The sequence below is a fragment of the Rhodnius prolixus genome, unplaced genomic scaffold (assembly GCF_049639745.1).
Source record: "Rhodnius prolixus isolate KJV_2025 unplaced genomic scaffold, Rpr scaffold_5, whole genome shotgun sequence".
Classification (NCBI taxonomy): domain Eukaryota; kingdom Metazoa; phylum Arthropoda; class Insecta; order Hemiptera; family Reduviidae; genus Rhodnius; species Rhodnius prolixus.
This window is the reverse complement of record NW_027411624.1, coordinates 31318636-31331983: the sequence shown is the minus strand read 5'-3', so window position 1 is coordinate 31331983 and position 13348 is coordinate 31318636. Positions and strand designations below refer to the sequence as shown.

The 13348-nt window shown below is 37.0% G+C and overlaps 1 long non-coding RNA gene across 3 annotated transcripts in view; it reads right to left on the bottom strand.

Moving 5' to 3' along the window:
• LOC141457803 (uncharacterized) overlaps positions 1 to 13348 on the bottom strand; it is a 65503-nt gene that overhangs the window by 13458 nt on the left and 38697 nt on the right. The window lies entirely within an intron of this gene.

The following is a 13348-nucleotide window of genomic DNA, read 5'->3' as shown; positions in this document are numbered from 1 at the left end:
AATTACTTTAAAGTTCAGTTAGTGTCATGATTTTAATCAAAATAACACAGAGGATGCCTGTTGTTGAATTGATATCGATAATCTGCTCATGATTAAAGTGAAATTAATTGCTTCATTTGAATACTTAGTCAATATTTAAATTTAAGTAGAGATTAAGGATTAGAAGAGAGCTGGGATTAACTTAGGCCATCTCTCTTTTTTCTTCAGCAAGCATTAGTAAAAAATTGAATACCTAATAATTGAACCCTTATAAAATCAATACAAGGATTACAATTTAAGTGTAAATCGTTAACAATTTTTCTCAAAATCGGTTGGGAAATTCAAACGGAATAATCCTTCTCTCACAGCCAGGGCCGGATTTAGATTGAATAGAGGCCCTTTCGCCTCTCAATTTTTAAGTTTGTAAATTACATGTGAGATAATAAAATACATCACTACTGGGATATACGTTGTAAGACAATTGCTCGAGAAGGTTGGGAGTACAAAATCGGGTTACACATTCTCTTTGTGGACTATCGCCAGGCATTCGATAGTGTCAATAGAAATAAGATGATTGAAGCTCTACGCGAATTTGACTTTCCCTGCAAACTAGTTAGGCTCATTAAAATGACGTTAGACAATAGTGCTAAAGTGCTTATCGGCGGTGGCCTGAGTCGGGAGTTCCCAGTAACGACTGGAGTGAGACAGGGCGACGCGCTCTCAGCCACGCTATTTAACCTCGTCCTCCATAAAGTCATGCTGAAGTTAAACCCTACTGGCAACATACTACGCTCATCCAGACAAATCTGTGCTTATGCGGACGATGTATGTTTGATCGCGCGAAATAGTGGGACGCTCAAGGAAATGCTGTTGGAGCTTGACACGGAAAGCAAAAGGATGGGCCTGCGAATAAACGAACAAAAAACAAAGTATTTGTGCACTTTAGGTGATAACACCGCTAGTTTCGCGGCACATGGGTACATTTTTGAGCGCGTTAAAAGCTTCACTTACCTAGGGTCTGAAATAAATGAGGAAAATAAAATTTCAATGGAAGTAAGCAAAAGAATCATGACGGCCAACCGCGCATTTTTTGCCAACCGAAAATTTTTTAAAACGCCCGACTTATCCCGGACTACTAAGGCTAGGATATATAAGACTTTAATAAGGCCGGTGCTAACCTATGGGGCAGAGACGTGGACCCTTACTGCTGCAATGGAAAACAGCCTCAGGATATTTGAACGGAAAATGCTAAGAAGAATATACGGACCTGTGTTAGACAGTGAGTCAGGCAACTGGAGAATCCGTAAAAATAGTGAGCTGTGCGAGCTATACCAGGATGTCAGTGTCGTTCAATTTATCAAAATCCGACGTATTGAGTGGCTGGGCCATGTGGAGAGGATGCAGGACGATAGAATGCCCAAGCAAATGTTGTACGGGGACGTATATGGCACGAGAAGAAAAGGGCGCCCACGAAGAAGATGGCTTCAAGATGTTGAGGATGACCTAAGAACACTTTCCGTCCGCAGGTGGAAAGAAAAGGCCAAGGATAGAGATGTATGGAAAGGCATTATTAAGGAAGCCAAGGCCCACCCTGGGCTGTAGCGCTACATACAACAACAACAACAACAACTGGGATATACAGGGTGTTCAGCATAAGACTACCGTAACTTCAGGAGGCGATTCTGGGCATCATTTGCTCAGAAAATTAAATTACACGTTCGCAAAAAAATCGTACTGGATTTGATAATTCTGATCAATTATATTCTTATGGTAGGTGAATTCCTTTCATAACGCCGACGCTGTTTTGAGGCTTACTTTTTTGCAATTAATCACAGATTTCTGCATCAATTTTTAAAATAACCCCTATGCATTGTATACCTTTCGAAAGGTGATTGTATGTAGATGTTTTTCATGAATAGTGCACTTTTTTACAAATTTAATATTTTTGAGAAAAATGAAAAAGTTTTTGGAAAAAATTAGGAACTTGCCATTTCTTTTGTTTGGGCCACTAAGTGAAATACTTGATATCATTATTTTGAAATATAAATTAGCTTATTTAAAAGGAAATTTAACCTTCTTTCTAATGAGCTTATTAAAATTGCTGTAGCTGTAATAGTTTAAGAAATATAGACAACTGTTTACAAAAAGTAGTAACACCACGGACGAGCAGTTAAAAGCAATTATTTTTGCCAAGTTAAGAGGAAATTTGAGCAATTAGAGAAATTTTATATTTAATTGTGTAGCACTTTTAATCGTGCTGAATTACAGTAGGAAATTGAAACATAGTTCATATTTTTTGTGTTTTGTTCTCACTCAGTACAAAACATGAGCTTAAATTTGTTTTTTTTTTCTGCAAAATTTGGCACGATTACATGACTTCCTTCTACTAGGAGTAGATTAGATTAGATATCTGTGTGGTACACAGATGGCTCCAAGATGGAGGAGGGCGTAGGAGCGGGAGTGTACGGGGCGAAGCCGAAATGTAGCTTTTCGGTTAGCCTAGGAAAACTAGCTATAGTTTTTCAGGCTGAGCTAGCTGCAATTAAGTTTTGCGCTACCGAGATTAAAGGGCGAGGAATTATTAATTCTTAGGTCGTAATTTTCTCGGATAGCCAGGCTGCGGGCAATTAGTTTCTACCAGGTTAACTCAAGGCTGGTTTGGGACTGTCTGGGTGCCCTGAAGGAAATTATTGACCAGAATAAGGTCTTTCTAGTTTGGGTACCTGGTCATTCAGGACACAAGGGGAACGAAATGGCAGATTTATTGGCCCGGGAAGGCTCTGCGGGACACTTCGTTGGCCCGGAGCCCTGCTTTGGGGGTTCGAAATGTGTTGAAGTCTGCGGCCATTAATTTATGGGTGCAGAGTAGGGCTCAGGAGTGGTGGCTCGCCACCACTGGGCAGAGACAGGCGAAGGAGTTCATCAGAGGCTATTCGCCGTGGCTGACCGCAGAATAAATCCGTCAAGGCCGTGGGGCTATAAGGATAATTGTAGGCCTATTAACTGGCCACTGCAGGCTCAGAAAATACATGCATCGCATGGGCCTGGCAGAAGATAACCTTTGTAGGTTCTGTCAGGAAGAAGAGGAAATGGTACTGCACTGGTTTTGTGTCAGTGTGAGGGGCTCGTGTGGCTATGGATGTTACTTCTCGGGGAGGAAAAACCAAGGCCTGAGGAGCTTTACCCAAGGAGTCGCTCTCCAGCATTAACAGTCTGATTAAAAAGGCAGGTCTGGAGGGTGAGCTTTAGAGTGAGGGGAGCCACAATAGATCCAAAGGGGTCGCAGTGGCGTAGGCCTTGAGGCCGCCCTAATCTAATCTAATCTACTAGGAGTAAGAGAAAGTGAAGAATTAATTGTCTAAAATAAACTTTATAATAATTAAATAGGATAATAATAGACTTTTTTATTTTTTAATTATTTTAAGAACAATATAAGATGCACTTGTTCTAGATGACAATAAAACAGAATAATGGCACTTGTTTTTTGTTTAAACAGATATCAGGTGCTCAGCTATTGTGTATTGTTGCAGGTGTAGGGGGATGAGAGAAATGTTAACATTAAACTGGCACCCCTATGGGAATACTATACCTACCAGTTTCAACGTTACCCTTAAGCCCATTCAATGTGTCCCCTAAATGGTTGTTCGCCCCGCTCACTTAGGCGTATTATATACTCCGCCCCTTTTAACGGTTATCCAAAATACTGGCGAGGGATCGATGATGTTTAGAAAGTGTGATAAGAAAGGGTCATTTAAACGGTCGTTGTTATGGACTAATGGATAAGTTGGATGCCATCCCCAAACAGGAAGAATGTATTTATAGATGAATAGTTTACCGGATATGCCAAGCAATGTAGGAAGTGTGTTTATTAGACGTTGTTAAGTGTAAAAAAAAAAAGAAAAAAAGCGATAATTCTTTTCAAGTGTGACACCCCTCTACTGGGGATCCCATGATGTTTGGATCGATATGGGGAAACAATCGCTTCAGTTCAAATGGTAAAACATTTTCTCAGTCAATGTTATTTCCTTCAATTTGTTCGATGGTTAGTTTACTATTTATAAATCGATTAAACATTTGAAAATAAGTATTTCTTTCGTGAATATCGATTATTCTTTTAAAAGCTTTCGACTCTGTGAGGTTCTCGATTGATTCTAAGAGAGAAGGGAGTAAGAGGGATGTACGGTGCTCACCCGAGGCATGATATCCTCGGTAAGCCTTTAAAAAAACTGGCCGTAGACCTCTAGACAGAGCTAGTTGCACTATTTGTGTGCTGTTGGGATAAAATAGAAGGATAATCAATTACCGAATTGTAATTCACATAGAGATATCCTGAGTGACAGCTCTGGATGAGTAGTAAAGTAATCGCCTATTTTTTCAGGCGGGGCTTAACCTCCAACTACCAATTAGGTGTCGTGGACGGAGGCGACTAGCAAACATACTTTACTGTAAATTTCTTTTATTAACCATTAAATAAAATCCAAGGCCGAAAGACCGGGGAATCGAACCCAGTACCACAATACATATTACCTTTGCAGGTCTCGCCTCTAACCGCTCGGCTATCGTGGCGCCTCTCTGGATGAGTTTTGGTAACACATTGTCTGGTGTGTTTAGGACTAAAGTGTAATAAGACGCTAACTAAGGAATAACAATTTGGACACACAATAGTCCAAGCAGAGGGAAGGGATTAGCTATGCGGTTAGCGTACTGGACTCCCACGCGGAGGTCCCCAGGTTCGAATCCAGATGCTGAGCCTTAGGATTTTCTCTTCCTAGAAGCTTCTTACAGCTCACTGTCCGGTGATGGACAGAGAACACTGTCCGGAGGCCGGCAGTGCACTGAAAAAAGCTCCGAGCGCCAATAACCTTACATTAAAAATAAAAAAAAAAATAGTCGAAGCAATTACGGTAAAATATATAACTCCAACAAGACCAACAATGGTCAGATAGGAGATTACAGCCTCTTTGTCAAAGCCGTTGCAAACTGAGTAAGCTATATGCATTGCAAAGGGTTAGTTACGGATAGCATTGCCTTGGTTTAACAGAAAGACAATCAAGATCAAGAGAGATGCTAGTTGGCCACCAAACATCTCCAGAATCGCGGCACTAAAGGCTGAGACTCACGTGACACCCGCGGAATCAAATCTAATTTAAACTACTCTGTACAGATGTATTGAGTTTATATTGTTTTACAGCTGGAATTTCCTAAGTAATTGCACTGATGTAGGTCTACATTACATTTTTTTCTTAAATAATTGCATTGATGTACGTCTACGTTACATTTTTTTTCTTAAATAATTGCATTGATGTACGTCTACGTTACATTTTTTTTCTTAAATAATTGCATTGATGTAGGTCTACATTACATTTTTTTCTTAAATAATTGCATTGATGTACGTCTACGTTACATTTTTTTTCTTAAATAATTGCATTGATGTACGTCTACGTTACATTTTTTTTCTTAAATAATTGCATTGATGTACGTCTACGTTACATTTTTTTTCTTAAATAATTGCATTGATGTACGTCTATATTACATTTTTTTCTTAAATAATTGCATTGATGTACGTCTACGTTACATTTTTTTTCTTAAATAATTGCATTGATGTACGTCTATATTACATTTTTTTCTTAAATAATTGCATTGATGTACGTCTACGTTACATTTTTTTTCTTAAATAATTGCATTTATGTAGGTCTATATTACATTTTTTTCTTAAATAATTGCATTGATGTACGTCTACGTTACATTTTTTTTCTTAAATAATTGCATTGATGTAGGTCTATATTACATTTTTTTCTTAAATAATTGCATTGATGTACGTCTACGTTACATTTTTTTTCTTAAATAATTGCATTGATGTAGGTCTACATTACATTTTTTTCTTAAATAATTGCATTGATGTACGTCTACGTTACATTTTTTTTCTTAAATAATTGCATTGATGTAGGTCTACATTACATTTTTTTCTTAAATAATTGCATTGATGTACGTCTACGTTACATTTTTTTTCTTAAATAATTGCATTGATGTAGGTCTATATTACATTTTTTTCTTAAATAATTGCATTGATGTACGTCTACGTTACATTTTTTTTCTTAAATAATTGCATTGATGTAGGTCTACATTACATTTTTTTCTTAAATAATTGCATTGATGTACGTCTACGTTACATTTTTTTTCTTAAATAATTGCATTGATGTAGGTCTATATTACATTTTTTTCTTAAATAATTGCATTGATGTACGTCTACGTTACATTTTTTTTCTTAAATAATTGCATTGATGTAGGTCTATATTACATTTTTTTCTTAAATAATTGCATTGATGTACGTCTACGTTACATTTTTTTTCTTAAATAATTGCATTGATGTAGGTCTACATTACATTTTTTTCTTAAATAATTGCATTGATGTACGTCTACGTTACCTTTTTTTTCTTAAATAATTGCATTGATGTAGGTCTATATTACATTTTTTTCTTAAATAATTGCATTGATGTAGGTCTACATTGCATTTTTTTTAAAGCACATGAATTTAATATTTACTATTACACTTTTTTTTACTGTTACATACGAATTAAGTATTCACTTATAGTTTGACCAAGAACAAAACTAACTTATGACGTTAAATGATGTAGATTTTTGCCATCAACAGACTAAAACTTGCAAAATTAATGCAGTAACAAGATCCATTGATGGAACAGTTAGTGTACTGAGGTGTTAAAAACCCGGAAGTATCCCAAATGTGTTTGCTGGGGAATTTTCGTAAAAGAAAATATAAGTATAAAGATATACTTTTGAGGGTTCAGTATGGAATCATATCGGTTGTCCTTGATTTGGTTTTAAAAACACCTAGAAGTTGGCTGTTATTTATAACGTTTCGTAGATACGAGGGTCGTTTAAAAAGTCCGTGCAAAAATAAAAACTACTTAATTTTTTGGGGTAAACCTTTTTTATTTTTCAACATAGTCTCCTTTTAGGCTTATACACTTCGTCCAACGCTGCTCTAGTTTGTTGATCCCTTCCGAATAATAGGATTTGTCCAAGTTTGAAAAATAGCCATTCGTTTCTGCAATCACTTCCTCGTTTGAATAAAAATTTTTTCCCGCCAGCCATTTCTTCATATTGGGGAACAAATAGTAGTCCGAGGGAGCCAAGTCTGGAGAATAGGGGGGATGTGAAACGAGTTGGAACCCTATTTCCATTAATTTTGCGACCACAACTGCTGAGGTGTGAGCTGGTGCGTTGTCGTGATGGAAAAGGACTTTTTTGTGGGCCAATCGTGGGCGTTTTTCTTGCAGCTCGGTTTTCAAACGGTTCAATAACGATGAATAATATGCACCTGTAATAGTTTTACCCTTTTCCAGATAGTCGATGAGGATTATTCCTTGCGAATCCCAAAAGACAGTCGCCATAATCTTTCCGGCCTAAGGAACGGTCTTCGCTTTTTTTGGCGCAGATTCTCTATTGGTAACCCATTGTTTAGATTGTTCTTTGGTCTCAGGAGTGTAGTGATGTATCCATGTTTCATCCACAGTGACGAAACGACGCTTAAAGTCCTGCGGATTCTTCTGGAACAGCTGCAAATCGTCCTTGCAACACTTCACTCGATTTCGTTTTTGGTCAAGCGTGAGCAATCGCGGCACCCATCTTGCGGATAGCTTTGTCATGTCCAAATGTTGATGCAAAATATTATGTACCCGTTCATTCGAGATGCCCACAGCACTAGCAATCTCACGTACCTTCACTCTTCTGTCATCTATCACCATATCATGGATTTTATCAATGATTTCTGGAGGGCGTCCAGAACGTTCAGCGTCACTTGTGCCCATATGGCCACTCCGAAAATTTTGAAACCACTTATAAACTGTTCTAATCGAAGGTGCAGTGTCACCATAATGTTTATCAAGCTTCTCTTTAGTCTCCTGAGGCGTTTTGCCTTTCATAAAGTAGTGTTTAATCAACACACGAAATTCTTTTTCGTCCATTTTTTGAAAATCACTCGACTTCCTCGATTCAAACGAATGCCAAACACAAAGAAATGGACCGATCTGGCTGAAACTTGGTGTGTGTTCTTCCAAGAGATGCTACTAACTAAACATAACCTCGATAGGCGCCAGTGGTGCTATCTCTCTGACTTTGCACGGACTTTTCAAACGACCCTCGTAGAGGAATGCTCTAAAAGTTTTTGGAATGAAGAATTACTAAGTTCTACTTGGAAAGATAAAGTTTATAAATTTTACCAGAGAGAGAAACCACTTTGGAGACATAGATAGCAAGATAGATCGTAGATCGGAATGACGGGGCATTGATAGGTTAGGATTAAATGCTATTATTTAGTGTTCAATAAAAAATATTAAAATAAAATAAAATACAAAATAATGTAGTATAAATAGGAATAACTGATCATTCCCATAGGGTAAATGAAATATTTGTTTCTTCATGTGGTGATGAAAACCATTATAGCTTTAACATACTTATACATACAAATAAACTTAAAATATCCTTTGTATTTTACCGTCATACTTCATATTTAAAATATATAAGAAGAAAAAAAATTCATCTGTACAAAAACGTGACTATAAAGTGTCAGCATAAAACTTCTTTTATAGTAGACCGACAGTCAGACTGGAGAAATATTCAACAAAAAATAAAAATACTTATAAAGAAAAGATTGGGACGAATATGTAAGTGATACTTCATTATTTTTTATTAAGAATCAGAAAATGAAAAGCAATTATTTTCGTTAAAGAAAACCCGTTGGTAATGTTGCTTTATTTTTTGAAATTTCTTCCACCCCAATTTGTAGCGTCTATGTGGGCGTTTAAGATGTATGTTTGTCATAATGCTTAAAAGATAGAAAGCAAACAAAATGAAACCTTAATCAATTCCAGAGTGTCTATACCCTAAGGATTACCAATGAGTCAATTCATTCTGAGTCAACATTATGACGCAACTTATAATAAAAAGATAGGTGTTGACATAATGGAGAAGAACCGCTTACTCATATTATTATTTTTATCTTTTATTTTATTCGTACAATATTAACGCAAATGTTATCAGAATATTTTCAGTAATTATAAATAAATAATAAATAAAGATGATTATTTTCGAAAAATTATTTTTTACTTTCTCATACTCTAGTGAAAAGTGTAGTAATCTTGTAAATTTTTCTTAAAAACCGATGAGAAAATCAGTAAATTTGTTCATGTTACTTAGGCTCCTCGTTGTAAAATGTCTAATCGCTAATAAACAGTTGCAATAAAATTAACATAAAAATAAAATGAATGAATTTTTTTTAGAAATTCTATGAATTTGATTTCGTAAAATGGAGAGAGAATTGTGAAAAATTATAAAGTCCCTATTATAACCGCAATAGTAGCTTTATTTTAGAAAAATTAATCGCTAGAACAAAATTTATAATTTAGAATTAAAGTACTCGAACGAATCCTACAATATATGTAAAACTGCCATCAGAGGGGGCTGACGAAAAACGCCATACTGCCTTAATGTTAGGTTATAGTCTAGGAAGGTTTAGCGTCATTTGAGAGTGTTTACGTTAGTGTTTTATTGTGTTTAACGACGGTGAAATATAACTAGTAATTTAATTATTCTTTACAGAATAATAAAATCTGTTTCGAAAACCGTCTTACATATACACTCAACAGCAAAAAAAACCGGACACTCAGATTTGGTCTCATAATTTTGTTAAATACGCTAATCTTTTTAATTTATGGTAAGAATTGGTTTATTTATAAGTTATTTACACAAAATCTGCCACAAATGACTAATTTTTATTAATTATTAACACAAAATTATAAAATAAAGAAAAAATAAGAAATTAACACATTTTTTTTTAAACTTTATTCTTCATTTTTATCAGGTTTTCTGACAAGGGATGTTCTTCTAATAGCGGGTATTTCTCCCTCTTCTACGGCGAAGGGCCCTAATCCTGTCAGGCATAGAAGAAATTAAATTTTGGACGTACTCCACCGGCAGAGCTTCCCATTCTTCACGAAGAGCAATATGGAGCTGATTTAAGTCACTAGGAGGAGGATGACGATGTCTAACACGCCTTCCTAAATTATCCCATAAATGTTCTATGGGATTCATATCGGAAGTTCGTGCAGGCCAGTCCAGAACTGTGATTCCCACTTGCTCCAAGTATTCGGTAACAATTCTGGCGGTATGTGAACGAGCATTACCCTGCATCAAAATGAATTGGTCACCAATAAATGGAGCCAACGGGGTCACAGCCTCTAGGAGCACTTCCTCAATGTACCTCCGAGCAGTCAGAGCCCCCATTATCAATGAAAATCAGTTCAGTACGGGCGTGGAAATTGATTCCACCCCAAACCATAACTGATCTCCTTTCGAAAGGTCGTGACTCGCGAAAAGTACATTGAGCAAATCGCTCCCCTGATCGTCTCCATACTCTGTCTCGATCGTCTGAGTGGTATAGACCAAAGCGAGACTCATCTGTGAATAAAACTGTTCCCCATTGCTCTACAGTCCAATGAAAATGCTGGTCGGCAAATAATCGCCTTTCTTGGTGTTGGGGCCCTGTCGCGGGGCGCCTTGCTTCAAGTCCACGCTCCCTCAGTCTCCGCCGTACTGTGTCCGAGCTAACACGCGTATTTCGCGCCACTTGAAGCCTGTCCCGAACCTCAGGAGCAGTTAAATGGCGGTCTCTCAATACTGAGAGCGTGATAAATCGATCGTCAACTTCAGTTGTGGCCCTTGGTCGGCCACTGCCAGTCCTCCGTTCATAACTGCCAGTCTCCCGGAAACGCCGGAGTGCAACATTAGCGGACTTCGCTACTCCAAGGGTTTCTGCGATAGATCGGACGCTCCGGCCTTCTCTTGCCAAGGCATCAGCTCGGGCTACGTCTACATTCGAAAGAACCATTATTCTGAACCAAAATAAAAAAATCACGTCTATTAATGACAGAAAGGCGCGGTTAATAAATTAAAGATCTCTAAAGGTGCGAAAACCTACTTACAGTTTAGAAGAGTTCCGTCAGGTAAAGCAGCCCCAAGACAAATAAGCCACATCTGAGTCTTATCTCGTGCCCTACTAATCCTGAAGGGATTAGTTCAATGGACTTAGACCCTTCCTTCTCTGTAATAACCAGATTACCCACAAAAACACACATTACTGATAATTAACATTTAATATAAAAAATATTAAGTGTCCGGTTTTTTTTTATGTTGAGTGTATGTAAAACTGCCATCAGAGGGGGCTGACGAAAAACGCCATACTGCCTGAATGTTAGGTTATAGTCTAGGAAGGTTTAGCGTCATTTGAGAGTGTTTACGTTAGTGTTTTATTGTGTTTAACGACTGTGAAATATAACTAGTAATTTAATTATTGTTTACAGAATAATAAAATCTGTTTCGAAAACCGTCTTACATATATTTACATTATTATTATTATTGTCATTATTTTCAACACTATAAATGTACTTGCCAAAGACTAGCTGGACTAAAAAAATCCGACTTGGAGATGTAAAACTGTCACAGGAAAAGAATGGACGGAAAAAGGTTTTTAGATTTTTTATTACATTAACAATAAACATAAAAGATGCTCCAGTCTAAATGAAAGTTGAAAAAAAACAAAAAAAGGAATCGAAAAACACCAGATCCTAGGAAGATAATATTAAAATTATTTTAGTAGCAATAAAACATTTAATAGTATTCAGGTACAGAAAACGAAAGGAGAAAACATAATATATCTGCTTTTTTCGATATTTTAATGACCAAATATATTTTCAACGGTTGAAATATTCCTGCTTTTTTTGTTCGGTGTATTAAGCGTCAAAATTAATAATCACTTTCAACTTTAATATCCTGAATTATAAGCAGTAACAAAGAACAAAGACGTTGACTCTTGAATGACAACTGTTGATTAAAAAAAAAATGCAAATTTTATCTCATATTTTTAACGTTTTTCTCAGTAAATGTGATTTATCTCTTAGCACAGGCCATGTCACAACAGATTAGGGAATGTAAATCTGTGATAAGAAGCGTGAATTACTCTTTTATATATAACCCAAGGATCTAGGCTTGGCAAAAAATAAAAAATAATGACTGAAATTGGCAGTATATTCTTTAATCTGTTTAGATTAATGAAGCAGTCACCAAAAACGATGAACAATACTCAACAATTATGACTTATATTAAAAGAGAGCAAACTATAGCCTAGGACAGGGATGGCGAACCTTTTTGAGAAGTGGGCGTAGTACTAGCTCTTGGGTCACTAATCCCATTTGCACAAGAGCTAAGTTTAAAAATTTTAAACTGAATATTTTCAAAACTAAACATCTTTAAAATTCAGTTGGCTTAACGGGGTAAAACGGGACGAAACAAATGCTATGGAAGTCTCTTTCTACGAGGGTCGTTTGAAAAGTCCGTGCAAAAATAAAAACTACTTAATTTTTTGGGCTAAACCTTTTTTATTTTTCAACATAGTCTCCTTTTAGGCTTATACACTTCGTCCAACGCTGCTCTAGTTTGTTGATCCCTTCCGAATAATAGGATTTGTCCAAGTCTAAAAATAGCCATTCGTTTCTGCAATCACCTCCTCGTTTGAATAAAATCTTTTTCCCGCCAGCCATTTCTTCATATTGGGGAACAAATAGTAGTCCGAGGGAGCCAAGTCTGGAGAATAGGGGGGATGTGAAACGAGTTGGAACCCTATTTCCATTAATTTTGCGACCACAACTGCTGAGGTGTGAGCTGGTGCGTTGTCGTGATGGAAAAGGACTTTTTTCTGGGCCAATCGTGGGCGTTTTTCCTGCAGCTCGGTTTTCAAACAGTCCAATAACGATGAATAATATGCACCTGTAATAGTTTTACCCTTTTCCAAATAGTCGATGAGGATTATTCCTTGCGAATCCCAAAAGACAGTCGCCATAATCTTTCCGGCCGAAGGAACGGTCTTCGCCTTTTTTGGCGCAGATCCCCCCTTGGTAACCCATTGTTTAGATTGTTCTTTGGTCTCAGGAGTGTAGTGATGTATCCATGTTTCATCCACAGTGACGAAACGACGCTTAAAGTCCTGCGGATTCTTCTGGAACAGCTGCAAACCGTCCTTGCAACACTTCACACGATTTCGTTTTTGGTCAAGCGTGAGCAATCGCGGCACCCATCTTGCGGATAGCTTTGTCATGTCCAAATGTTGATGCAAAATATTATGTACCCGTTCATTCGAGATTCCCACAGCACTAGCAATCTCACGCACCTTCACTCTTCTGTCATCCATCACCATATCATGGATTTTATCAATGATTTCTGGAATAGTAACCTCAACAGGGCGTCCAGAACGTTCAGCGTCACTTGTGCCCATATGGCCACTCCGAAAATTTTGAAA